Genomic DNA, 13,285 nt, shown 5'->3' on the forward strand with positions numbered 1-13,285 from the left:
ATTAAAACGCTTTCATGAAGATGCAAATATATGTGCATACACGCATGAGTGATCTTAAAAGTGGGTTTACAGAGAAGTGCATGTCCTTGTTCATATTCCTTTAACCCTTTAAGATGCGCACACACCACATATATTAGCACTAATGTTTAAAAAGTACTTTTGGCCTTGCAAGCGGCAAATTTACTTGACATTCTGTGTTGTTTACAAAAATTAATATTTACATTTACTTGTCCTTGTGTCATTCCTATTCTTAAAGGAAAGCACACAATTTTGTGTGTGTTGTGAATTTAAGGAAAGTCAATGGCTCAAAAATGCTATTGTAAGGACAAAATATGTTCAAAAAGAGGGAAGTCGCATATGTGGAATGAAAAGATGATGGCAGAATTAACATTTTTGACTGAACTGTCCCTTTAAAAGTGTAATTATGGTCTGTGTGTCTATTAAATGCCCTCTGCAGCTCTGATTAAATCCTCATTCTGCCTGGAGGTGGGAGGCGCGTAGGTTGCCTCATCAGTCTGAGAGCCACTACCGTACGTTCATACTTCCCCATCAGGATCCTCCTCACCCCCTCCTCAAAGAAGCTCCAGCATTTTGAAATGCAATTATGGATCAGTGAGCAGCGCCATCAGTCGCAGTTCTTGTTAATATTTATTGAGCAGAGCGGCAGCCGCTGCCATCTTTACATCAGGGAGCCTGCAGTCATTAAGAGGCGCTGTGTGTGGACAGGGGTGGCTTTGGGTTTTTTTTTATCTCCTCCAGTGTTACACTCGACGTGTTCAGCCACCCCCCCACCACCCGTCACTCCTCTGCCCGCACAGCCGCTGAAAATGAGCTGGCGCATTTGCATGTATAAATATGTAAAGGTGCGTTTCTCACAAGTGGCCCCGAGGTTTTTGTTGTGCCGCTATTGTGTGTGGCTCTGCAAAAGCGCCTCTGGCAGTGGGCTCCGCCGGCAGCTAGAGAACCGGCGCTGCACCTCTGCTCTGGAGCGCTTGATTGAAATATCCCTGCTTGCACTTTGTCTGCAGGGTGGCGTGTTTAGAGTAGGGCAGGAATACAGAGCAGCTACAGGTTTAGCAGCAAGTGTCTGGCGCTGAGGGGGAGTGCTTTTTGTCAAGCAAGCAGGATGACATCACACACACAATGCTAAATTCAGCAGCAGCAGCAACATGCTAAACCGTGTTTTCCCCAGTGGCTTTTTGAATGAATTGGGGGGGCTTTTAATGGTATTTTTGGAGCAAATGATGCATTTTGTGAACTGCCTCTTTATTGTTCTGATGTTAGAAAAACCCCCCTCTTGAATTGTCATTGGTGTGGTTTATTTCAGCAAACCTGCCTGTAAAGCCTTTTAAGCATCAAGCCGGTGTAAGTAAATCTGCTGTGAAAAGCTGCAACTTAATGGCCATTTTGATTAATGTTCTTGAATGAAGTGTGCCCCCCCCCTCCCTCTCTCCTGTACACTTGAAAATCCACTAAAAGAAGCATTCATGCTGCTGGTGGTAATGACATTAGGTACTTAGCACTGTTTAAAATACACATAGCCCATGCTGCACTGCTCCGTGCCTCCAAAACCAGATTGTTTTTTGCGTTTTTAGAAAACACATTTTTTAGTTTCCCCTATAAAATTAGGCTATTTAGGCAAGCGAACACATTCAATTTATGCATAATTGATGGGGTGGTCAAAATACACATTTCAGTAGTCAGTATGGATGCTCCAATACAAAGTACTGATTCCTTCTCATGGTGATTGGTTTATACAGAGTAGTGATTCTGATGCTTCAAGCTTTATAATTGCCTTTAGCAAATTTTCCCTTTAAGTATGAACCTTAAGGGAAGATCTCACCTTACCTAAGAAAATAAATGAAGGATGCTGCATAAAGTACCTTAAACACGTCTCTTCTAACCATTTAGATATGAACATGTCATGGCCAGAAGCAGCTTTACAGAAAACAAATCATTCTTTTCATTTTATTTCAGCTTACGTTATGCATAATATACGGGAGCACTTGTGTGTCTTCATCTGCTTGTAAACTCATGAACTAACATCTGTGATCGGTTTGAGATTGGCCAGATTGGCGAGGACCAATCGAGTCATTAAATTTGATTATCTGGCGATAATGATCTTCGGCCAATCGATCAGAGCATCCCGAGTGGTCGGTACCAATTCTAGTGAAAATTCAATTCTTGATATAAGGGAAAACTAATATGCTATTGAGTGTACTACTTTTTATATTAGTAGTCATCTGAAAAAACCTAAGATGAAGGCTGCGTCTGAAATTGCATACTTCCATACGATATAGTTGGCTAAAAGCAGTATGCTAACCGAGTAGTGTGTCCAAATTCCTAGAATTTGAAAAACAGTATTCAGGAAGTACATGGATGACCTACTAATACTGGCAAGATACTGATGTGTGCGTCCGATGCATGCTAAGCTATCCCATGATGCCCTGTGAGAGAATTCATGAATGGGAGTGAAGTGACACAACTTTATCACAATATTATGACAAAATGGCTGATGTAGTGCATCCGAATTCTATTCATACAGCTCACATTCATACAGTGTAGAACATACTTTTCTAACAGCCGAGTAATACGTTTGAATTTGAAACTACCTATTGAGTAGTAGACCGTTTCAGACGCAGCCCAATACTTTTTTTTCCCCTTAACGTATACCTTTCTCTTCCTCTCTCCCCTCCTATGCTTTTAACAGCCTTGTGCCTTCAGTAAATGCTACTATGGAAACCAGCTGTGTGTAGAAAGAGGGATTGAGGGAAGAGAAAGAGCTAGAACAAGGGGCAAAATCAAAATGGAGGTGTGTGGGGTCAACAGTGGGGTATGGGGTGGTGATTACATTGCCAGATGGAGTCAGGAGACCACGAGGCTGGAGATAACATTTTCATAAGACACCTGAAAGCACAATCAATAGCAGGTCCTTGACTAAATTATTAAACAGAGCATTTCTCGCCACGTTTCATTAGCGCGACTTTCTCTTCCTGGACTACTGCCGCTGCTTTGCTGGTGGCGGAGTGGGTATTTGTCAAGTGTTTTTATGCATTAGAAATCAATTGGGTCTCGGAGGAATGGCTATGTTAATTTTGCTCTCCCGGAATCTGCCGCTGAGACACAATGCCGTTTTTTGGCACATCACAGGCAAATTCCCTCTTCTGATGTCTTCACTAGCATCTGAAGCTGGGAACGCTGAGCCCTGGCATTCAACCCAACTGTTTCATCTTAAAAAAGGAAAGGCAGGCTTCTCTATCTCGTCCACTTTGATGTCAAAGAGAAAAAAATGAAGAAAGATACCAACACGAAGGGAATGTTTACACTCTCCCAATCACACTGTGATGAAACAACTATTGTACCGGTGGAATCCTCAGCATTTTAATTACAATGGAAAACTGAGCTTGATGTTTTTGGGATTTTTTTCTCTCACAACTATTATAGATGAAATTGAAATAGTTTCCCCTTCTAAACCGAACAACACTATCCTTTTTATTCCCCAGTTGGATTTCCTGTTCGTGTGAGCTAAAATGTTGTAATTGATATTTGCCACAAAGTAATTTGCTTCATGTTGTGTATTAGCCAAGTGCGTTATGCAGTCTTTGCACGGCTGATATTTATTGCAACAATCCTGTTCTCCAAACACATGTGCTTGGCCCGGCTGCCGTGTAATTGGATCCTCCCTTCTCTACACGACTAGTTGTCCTCTCTCCCTCTCTTCCCCCTCTCTCTCTGACTCGCAGCACCTTACGCCGCTTCCTTCTCATCTGTCTCTTTTCCTCTTCCTATTCTTCCCTGCCTTTCTAGAGTGTCTCGGCACTGCTTCTCAGTTCACTGAGTGTAATTTCCAGCTTGTCCAACGTGTGACATGCCAATAAAAAAAGCTGTGGAAGTGGAGATTTACAGTGGTATCGAGTTCACATGCTTCCATCGGGTGGCTCTCTCCATTAAAGAACACATGTTGCAAATTAGCTCTCGCCGAAGAAGAAAACTCTAGAGGGAGAGTGGGAGGGCGCTCTGGCCTGGGGAGGATGGGGAAATATAAAGCGCTAGAAAAATTCCACAGCCCCCCATCTTCACGCCCCTTATGATATTCCTTCCTGTTGCTTTCTGTACGCATTCTCCCTCTCATTTATTCTAAAGTCTCTGTTTTATGCTTAACAGTCGTTGTGTGAATGCTTGAAAGGTGTCTTTTTATGTTGTCGTTTTACCTGTAGGCTAATTGTCATGTCTAGTTTTAGAGCTGTGATTGAGCAAGACTGCTAAAGAGCTCCAAAAGGATGACAGTATATTTAGGTTGGGTAGTTTATATTAAATACAAGTGTCTAAATATTAAGGGTGTCACGATCCTCCAAATCCTCGATTCGATTACATTTTCGATTCTAAAGTCACGATTCGATACGATTTTCGATTATGAATAATTTATTAATTAATAACGAATTAATTATTAGTAGCCTACCGTTTAAACTACCTGACTTGCATGGTCTTTGTTTTACCCATAAACAAATCATACAGTAAATGAATAAAGGTAAGTTACACACATAATTACAACTTGTCAATCACTTTTTTTCTGCGGGACTTGTGAATAGGCAGTGATCTGTGTCGTTATAATGGCGTCGGTAAAACAACCAACAGAAACCAGCCAACAGTATCTGAGGTGTTCGCTAAAATGACTAAGTACTTGTGTGAAAGTAAAAGATGGAAGCAGTCTACTGACTCGCTGACTGCCTTGACCCGCTGTCTCGAGCGCATGAAATGCTTGTGCGTCTGTGTGTGTGGTCACGTGATGTGCGTTTTCAGCGGTAGTGGGGAAGGAGGGCTGCTCAGAAATGCTACTCGCCATTGTGGATGTGGATTGTTGTCGTTCTAAAATGCCATTTCAAAACAAAGACATATTAGTGTAAACAGGGCCTGAGTGTGTATTTTTCGCGAGCTGATTTGCAACTGGTGCGGGGGCGGAGGATCGCGATGCGCCCATCGTCTATCATCCCAACCGTAATACGTACATAGCAGAGCTTGCAAACTGTGTTTTTTTTTTGTCTACAACACGAACGTTGTCAACATAACTAACTGGAAATCCAAAATATTTCCACACCGGCGACTTCATTGAAAGAGGAGAGGATTTAAGCTCTGTCGACGGGTCTCCTTCAGCACTTCAACAAGCCTGTTTTTTTCCCGCTTGGAAAGCCAAGCTAACGTGACATGGGGGCGTGGCAGCATCGACAATTCTATTTTTTGATTCGATAATCGAAGTTGAGCATAAATTTCGATCGATTTCGATTAAAAATCGAAATCGTGACACCCCTACTAAATATGTGTCTAAACAGTTGAACGCACAGCATACTCTTTCTAATACATTTACACTATAAAGTAGAGGTGGGGAAATGTATTGATACAGTATGGAATTGCATTATTTCTTTTTTTACGACAGTGAATTATCGATGGATGGATATTATAGATATTTTGCCAAGGTTTTTATTATAGTATTATTTGTTATTGAGCATTGGTAACTGAATAATCATGTATGCATAATGCTTGTGCATACTGATGCACTCCAACACAACCTAAGCGCACATTACAGGCATTGAGCAGCGCTTTGTTACACACAGCAGAACTATAACTCATGAAAGAGTAGAGAGTGTTGTACATGGAGCTGCACTGCTAAGAATATTCACCTCGTTCTGAGAGTTTATGCAGTTATATTGTGCGTGTCAATGCCAAAGTAAGTTTGCACAGCATTTTAAGATCTATCTCATGTATTATGGATGATGTATGAATGACGATTTGAGAGAGAGACTTTATCTTGCTAATTGTCACTGCACGCTGATGATTTTTTATGGTCTCTAGCAATATATTTTAACTAGATTTTGTACTGCAATTGATGGTTTAATATGATTTGTTTGCGATATGGTCTATAACGCACATTTAATCATGTTTTTTATACACGTGACAGCACCTAGAGGCAGTTATTATTTGTTTATATTAACAGTTATTTGCATCTGTTTTAGTTACTTTGCTTATCATAATAATTATGGATGGAAACTAATTTCTGAAAAGCTGTTAATGTATGTTTCGTTCAAAACCACATATACTTTTAAAGTTATACAAACCTACTTCTAATAGAAGCACTGCTTTCCTATGCTTACTGCAGCTGTTTATTAAACGCATTCATCTTCAGCTGCTCTGGTTCCTGTGTCCTAACTGACACCCAGGAGTGACCACAGCATAACAATTGATCCAGCAATAGAAGCCTATTAAGTCCTTTCAAACCTCCCCAACACTTTAGTTGAGTAATAAAACCATTTTCTTTACAGTCCACTAGATGATAGTGTTGAGTTTTTTTCTTTCTGGTGACCAGGGTCACCTTTAGCAGTTAGTAAAAGGAGCAAGACAGGTGCATACAACATTTTATGATAGCGCTTCATTAAAGCATTGGTCAGTTTGTGTGCTTGGAATTCCTCTTTTGCACTGCAGCAATAAAATTGATTTGTGATTAAACTGAGAAGGGATTTTGTTTATTTAAAACAGATGTTGGCAGAGTTTTCCTTTGGGAACATAATGTGAAGTTGGGAAAATTGCAATAGATTGCAGAATATCATAATATATCCTAATTTGCAATAATATTGCATCATGACACCAGTATCATGATACTATCGTATTATCGCCTTTTACATGCACTGATCAACATTGGAGTTTGTTGTTTTGCTGTCTTCAGTATGTTGTTTTTAATCAGTCTCCATCTTTTCTATACCAAATATGAATTAGCTGATATTTTGTGAACAGACCAAATATTGTAAAACAATTCACAGTGCATGTGTGAGCGCTGGTGGTGCATGTGCATTACCAACGCAATCTCACGGCAATTCATTTTCCTTTTTGAGTTAGTGGCTAATTTGTATGATTTGTTTGCCTAATTTATTTAATTTAGTACGATTTGCTCATCACCGATTGATAGTTGGGTTTTCGGGTGGGGTTGCCTCCTTTTTAAAATCGTACATTTTCATATGACTGAACTCAAGCGAATTAGCCACTAAACTGACAAGACGTAAAACACTTGTGAGATCAGGATGGCTTTAATGCATTCTGTTTTGATAACACTCACTGTACATCCACCTATAAAAAAAAAAATCTAATCTTTTTTGCGCTTCATGGCATGTTTTGTCTTTGTTGGTTTTTGTACATGCACACTATCATGGCCTGATGTACGTTTGAGCGCTACAGAAAAAACCCAACAGGCTTTAGACAACAGTTTGTTACATCTTAAAGGGGCTATTGCTTTAGACTGACTAAATTCAACCTTTTTAAGTGCATTTAAACCTATTGGTCTGTTCAATCCAAAGCATACTTTAGTTTTGGCACAAAATCTGGATGTAAATGCTGAACATCTGCATACAGGGGAAAAACCCTTAAAGTATGCTCAATTTGATGGCATTTTAGAACTGCTGCTTGCCACGTGCGCACTTCAAATTTTCGAGACCATTATCTGCACATTTTCTCGCCGATAGCTTCATAGTCTCATTTCATTATCTCATAAGCTACATTTGTGAGTATCTCTTAACCCTCTCAAACAAACACTCAGCAGCACAACCAATTTTTGCTGCATCTTTAGTTATTTCTTGTTATTGCTTCATCTCGTTAGTTTTACTTTTTTGGTTGTGAAACAACAGGCGGAGCTATTGTTGCCATCTTGTGTACAAACTAATTAGAGCAAAAAATGTGGAAACTGATCAAATAGCGCAAGCGTGGTGTGCAGCACAATGTGCAGTTCTAACTAAAATTAAAGTGTATATGTGTATCATGCCCCTTTGCTGACTCTTTGTCCTACAGCTCACCCCACAAGGGCCGTATTTTCCAAATCTGGTTATTTGTCAGCAATAATTCACAAATCAATTGTGGTGAATTCCAGCAGAAGCCAGATAGCAGAGGAGCCAGATGCAGACTCCTGCCATGGACGGAATGTTTTATTCCTTTTCTTGTGTTTCTCTCCAGCGTCTCTCTCAATGCCAGCACAAAGTTCACGAAGAGCGCTTGATACTGCAGCCATGCGCTACGACCAGATTCATCTGCACTCTGGAAAGAACAATGCAGAGTGCAATGAAGCGCTCGGGCTCTCTCAGCCTCTAACCTTGGGCTATTGAACTTAACATCCCATTTATAGATTGCCGTTATGCCTGAGCCATTTGTAGCAGAATAGCTCTTTATAGCTTTAAGAAAAAGTAATGAGATAGAGAGAGAAAGAGCACCAGATCATTTTCTGCACACTTACATATTGAGAATGTTTGTTTTCTTTTTTCCTTTCTCCATTTCTTTCTTGGAAAAGGCTCTGCCGCTGCCTGGTGGTACTGATAAATGTGTGCCTGTAGGCATTCTGGAAGACGAGGCCATGCTCTCCATTTATAATGTCCTCTGTGCGATGGACACACATGTCCGAGGCTGATCCGTGCTGTCGAGGAGATGCACAAAACTCTTCCCAACCACTAAAGATGAAATGGGCTGATTCAACGTGTAGACCTGTCTGGAAGGTGATATTGAGTGTGTGCGCGATAGAGAGACTTGCTTAAGATGGATTAAGACCCCAGTCTGTCTGTGTGGATGTTTCCCTGGTGTGACACATATGCTCTCACGTATTTCTTCTGCCACTCAGAAATACGTGAGCTGAACAGTTGCATGATGCTCTGATATATTATATGTCCTCGGTTTGGCTTTCGTAAGTGAAGTGTTTTTGTTTCTCTAACGTGTTGTTTTGGAGCAAGTGGGGCTTGGTCATGTGGTAGGAAGTGCAGTAATGCAAGGGCGGTGAGGTTGGTTGGGTTTTATTATACAAATTTAATATCATAATGCTATTTAACAAAAATCCACAGCACCTACTGAAGGAGTTAGTAGATAAAATGCCAGACAAATATAAAAATCTATCATAAATTTCGTATATAATAAAGTATATTTAATAAAGATTAGGCCTGGGCGATATTGCAAAAAGAATTATCATCATGTTTCATATAATTGGATATTGATAATTATTGAATGTTTTTAACTACATTTCGGAATAGGATTTTTATCCACTATTTAGGATGTAACCACTTTTTCAATTTACCAACATTACTCAGGCAAATAGTTTTAATAGCTGGTGTCTCTCATAATTAGGCGACCATCAAGTATTTTCTCAAAGGATGACAAATGAACAAACCATCGCTGCGGTTTTGATACAGGTTTATGGAGAAAAGTAAAGCGCTGCAGTGTTTATGTGCGCTGTTTTGTGTGAGGTAATTAGTCTGCCGTTATTACTGAAATGTGTATTTCATACAAAGTGTAAAGCAGATTGGTTAGTTCTACTTGCATGAATTGCGGTGCGATTGCTGGAAAATGCACGTGGTTTACTAGCACGCTGCCTGCAAAACATGTGCGTTGGAAGTGACAAACTGTTACCCTAAGCATATTGGCACTGCTTCCAGGGTGCGAGCTAAGTAGCCACTTTTTAATTAAACTATATAGCGCTTAATACAGAAACTACATACTGAATCTTTTTTTAATCAATATTGACAATGATGTTCGGTCAATAAATAACGATACTGGTTTTATCGCCAAACTCGAATAAAGATATAATATAAACATCCAATGTTTTTTATAACAATAATGATAAGCTATAAATTTATATTTTCTTTTAATTTAATCTCCAACAGTCTTATTTGAACTGTTTCTATGTGGTATTATATGAGATTTATTGACATCAGTTTTAATCTCTAATTATTATTATTAATTATTAATCTCTAATCTAATTATGATGTCTTGTTAAAAAAAATTGTGAATTATATATTGCCTAATGTATTTTCTTTTGGGGTGTTTGGTGAGAGTCCTGTTATTTTGTAGGCTGCTTTAGCTGTGGGTACCATGTAGTGGGAAATACATATTTAAATGAGTTCTGTGGACAAATTGTATTTTAAATGTTATTATAATGATGGACAAAAGTGCAAAAGCTGAGAAAACACTTTTCATTGGAGGCAGTTAAATGTCTGTCTAAGACAGATATTAATTCATCCCATGACATCTTTGTGAGTCTCCCACAGTGGTAAACTGCTGTCATTTTGATGGAACGGGTCTTAAATATTTTTGAAAATCTTGCTGTTTTTCCCTCTCCTTTTGCCTACCCAAGGTCGGTTTAGAGTGATAGTGGCAGAGACGCCTTTGTAACATCTCTGTGCTGCACATCATCCAGGTTCAGAGCGCAGAGGAGGCCTCTGTGTGTGTGTGTCACACTAAAGCAAAGGCAGAGCTCATGGTGCTGTATAAAGGCCAATTGATTATAGGCACCGCTGGGGCAGCAGGACAGGCTGATGCAGGAGTGTTTGAAGAACCCAAGCGCTAGCCAACATCTCAGAAGCCGGGAAACCCTCGCTGAGATGTTCTGAGCAGCGGGCCAATTTAGTATTTAAAAGGTGAGCTCTCTTTTAGCGGCATGGGAAGTTGAAAGGGCTGGTGCTGGCGGCCCAGCTTGCTTCGGCATGGAAAGGCTGGCCGCTACAGCTGCCTGCCCGCTGTAATTAAGTGTGAACTGTTTGCCGCCACAAATGGCATTTAAATGCCAAGTGGTAGCCAGAGCAGGCATAATATCAGGGGTTTATGGCTTCAACCTTGCCTTTTCTCTCTCTCTCTCTTTTTTTTTTATAGTCTCTTTCCCACCACGGTTGGATGGATGGAAGGGATTTAGTGTATATAAAGGTTTACAGAGGAGAAAGGAGAATATAGAGAGGAGCGAGTAGAAGTGGTTTGCGCTTTGCAGTCTCTTGTGATCGGGGGCATTGACACACTGTAACGATCTTAAGCTGGCGCTGTCAAACCGCTCTCACCAGCAGCCATTAGAGAACCGTGTGTGGGAGGTTGACATTTAAGCATGAAAATTTAAAGAATTGCAGGCAAGACGTGAGAATTATATTATGCAGTCGCGCATATTCTTGGCGAATACCATTTTTATGTTCTGCAACATGAACGGTTTATTCACTGCAGCGTGCAAATCATACCAGTCACCATGTTTAATGTCACATCAGGCGTTTCATGTCGTAAAAGCTCCCTCTGACAGCTGTTGACATGTTTAATTTTTCATACACTCTTTCTCGTGAGCAAGAATTACATCAGGAGATCAAAGAGTTTTGCATTTAAACGAATAAACCATTTTAGTGGCATGATGTGATGGACTGTAGAGTGAAAATGATTTTGTTTATTTTTTGGAAATTGAGTTTTTCTCTCACTTATGGCAACCAAGAATGCATTTATTTGATTAAAAATCCCATTGAATAAGGAAGATTTGCAGTTTAAATGTTAATGTGACAATAAATGTTTTATTTTAATTTAAAAAAGGGTTTCTATTATGGAAAATATTTAGTATTCTGTTTTACTAAAGATTTACTCCAAGTAAAAGTTTGTGTGGTATAAAAGGAGGGGAAATACAAGTACAATGTACAAAATAACTGATAATGGTTCTAATTTTATGCTTGTAGTATACTTACAAGCCATGCTTTGCCCATATAGCGCACAGTTATTCTAGTAAGCAAGTATCTGTTTATTTTTAACTTTGAACTGCAGTGCTTTTTTTTCTCTGTGCACATGTCAGCCACCTGTGTGCAGAAGACTGGGCGTAAATGCGCACCCTGTTTTTTAGTGGAAATTGCACAGAAATGCAAGTGTAATTAGAGAGCAGCACAGCTGTATTGTGGAATTATGGGTAATGGCAGGGCTGGTGCATTAGGGTAGAGTGTGAGCTATTAGATCAGGCTTATTGTGAAGAGACTGTGAGCTGGATTAGATGACTGATCAGAATGAGGGTTATTGCCCTTTGCTGCTTTCTTGATGGCTTTGCCAGAATGCAGAAAGTGTGGAAGTGTTACAAATGTAAGATGGATACTAGGAAAAACAGCAGACGCACATTGCCCACTGGCTGTCACTGGACCCGATGAGCAAAAGAGAGCAGGAGCTCTGGGCTTTTACAGTCTCCTTGTGGAGCGTTTCGACGTGGGGCTTGACAGCGTGTAATCACTCACACACACACACTTTGTGTACGCTCTATGTGTGTTTGTTTGCTTCTAGGAGAGCCGGTCGGTCAATACTTCAGGGCTGCAATCAGGGGAGGCTCTGCAATCAATATCATCACAGTGGGCTGGAAAATGTCCTCCGTGCACACAGCACTCTATGCAGGCACAGAGAGAGAGAGAGAGAAGATGGGGGGAATATATGGTTAGAAAGAACAACAAATGCAGGGAGGGGCAGTGCAAATGGTTGTAAATCTCAGCAGGCTCGCAAACAAACAGCGCTTTTCAGTCATCTTATACAAAACGGCTCTGATAGCGCTTTATCACCTCACCGTCTCTCCCTGCCTCTCCACCACTGGCTGCTGGCGCTGTCAATCATCTAGCTGGAAGCTCATTGGCTGTCATGTGAAAGTGGGCAGACCTCATGCAAAGGTCTGGAGGGATAATTTACCGACCGCTGCACTAATGATGCTGAGCTGGGTGCCATCAATAACCACACCCCCCTCACACACACACATACACACACACACACACACGCAGACTGAAGGAAACATTGAGCTGTCACTCCCACTTTGCATCGTCCTTCATCTCGGCAGACGTTAACGCATGCAGACGTTTCTTTTCTTCTCTTGGTTCTAATCTAGTGTGGTGGCGTGTCTTTTTTGCCAGCTCGATTTGACATTAGTTCGGCAGTTCAGGCCGATACCTCGCTCTGCCAATTGAGATATCAGTTTACTCCGGGTGTACTACGGTACTTGATAAAAATGTCAAATGGCTGATGTCTCTTCAGCCCTCCCCCAACCATATGCTCGCATTTTAGTGCCTGGGAAATTGTCTGTGCGGTTGCACGCCTGTCTCTGCGTGTGTGTGCGTGTGCACACTGCCGCCCATTACATCTAATTAGATTGACCTCAGCTCTTATCTGGCAAGACTGTGTAGGCACTCTATAACAAAGAACGGACTTGGTGGCTGCTGGTAGAGTTGTGTGTGTGTGTGTGTGTGTGTGTGTGTGTGTGTGTGTGTGTGTGTGTGTGTGTGTGTGTGTGTGTGTGTGTGTGTGTGTGTGTGTAGAAGACTAAGGGTTGAAATACAGCTGAAAGATGGCATGCTGGGAGTGTGGGCTGAGTGTCAGCCATGACCCTTGAACTCCAGCTGCTTGTTTTCTCGTCATCCTTGCGAGATATCTCCTCTTTTACTCATCAAAATTGCACATTCAGCCCAACGTTGCCTGTCATATCTAGAATTTTCTGAGTGAAACTTCTAAATGC

At 40.8% G+C, this 13,285-nt stretch overlaps 1 protein-coding gene across 12 annotated transcripts in view; it reads left to right on the forward strand.

Annotated features, from left to right (window-relative positions):
* Window positions 1-13,285, forward strand: part of rerea (arginine-glutamic acid dipeptide (RE) repeats a) — a 238,223-nt gene that overhangs the window by 158,234 nt on the left and 66,704 nt on the right. The gene's annotated exons all lie outside the window — the stretch shown is intronic.

This window comes from Danio rerio, chromosome 23 (assembly GCF_049306965.1).
Source record: "Danio rerio strain Tuebingen ecotype United States chromosome 23, GRCz12tu, whole genome shotgun sequence".
NCBI lineage: Eukaryota > Metazoa > Chordata > Actinopteri > Cypriniformes > Danionidae > Danio > Danio rerio.